An 842-nucleotide genomic window follows, 5' to 3' on the forward strand; every position below is an offset into this window, starting at 1 on the left:
GAGAGAGGAGGAGGCAGCGACTGCTCTCTCTGTCTCTCTCTTTTTCTGCTTATCTATCCATCCATTTATCTATATATCACTGTATTCGCATATATATATATATATATATATATATATATATATATATATATATATATATATATGTGTGTGTGTGTGTGTGTGTGTGTGTGTGTGTGTGTGTGTGTGTGTGTGTGTGTGTGTGTGTGTGTGCGCACACACACACACACACACACACACACACACACACACACACACACACACACACACACACACACACACACACACACACACACACACACACACACACACACACACACACACACATATATATATATATATATATATATATATATATATATATATATATATATATATATATATGGTGCCTATACCTTTCCCCTCCCCTCATGATGCAGTCCCGTTTGCTATACAAAATACCAATATATTTGAAAATAACTGATTAGTCTCAAAATTGCTGAAGCACAAATTACTGTTTTCGATTTTGAAGTCTGCACGTTGTACTTTTACTAGCATATCACTCCATACTTGGTACCATGTATGGCAGTTTGAAAAAGGAAAAACAAAAAACTTATGCGTAAACACTATTTTTCTTTTTTTTCATTTATTTATTTTTTGTGTTTATGTGATCAAAATTTCGAGATCAAAATATGCTTGACTTTTATTGCCACTACAATAAACTAAAAGAAATGTATAATTTTGAATCCGATGAAATTCTAATTAAATTCCCGATGCTTGTATAATACGGTACTTTTAAATTAATTAAAAAAATAATTTGAAAGGCTCAACTACACCACACTCTATAAATATACACACATTATGTG

This window comes from Penaeus vannamei, chromosome 16, assembly GCF_042767895.1.
Source record: "Penaeus vannamei isolate JL-2024 chromosome 16, ASM4276789v1, whole genome shotgun sequence".
NCBI classification, from domain to species: domain Eukaryota; kingdom Metazoa; phylum Arthropoda; class Malacostraca; order Decapoda; family Penaeidae; genus Penaeus; species Penaeus vannamei.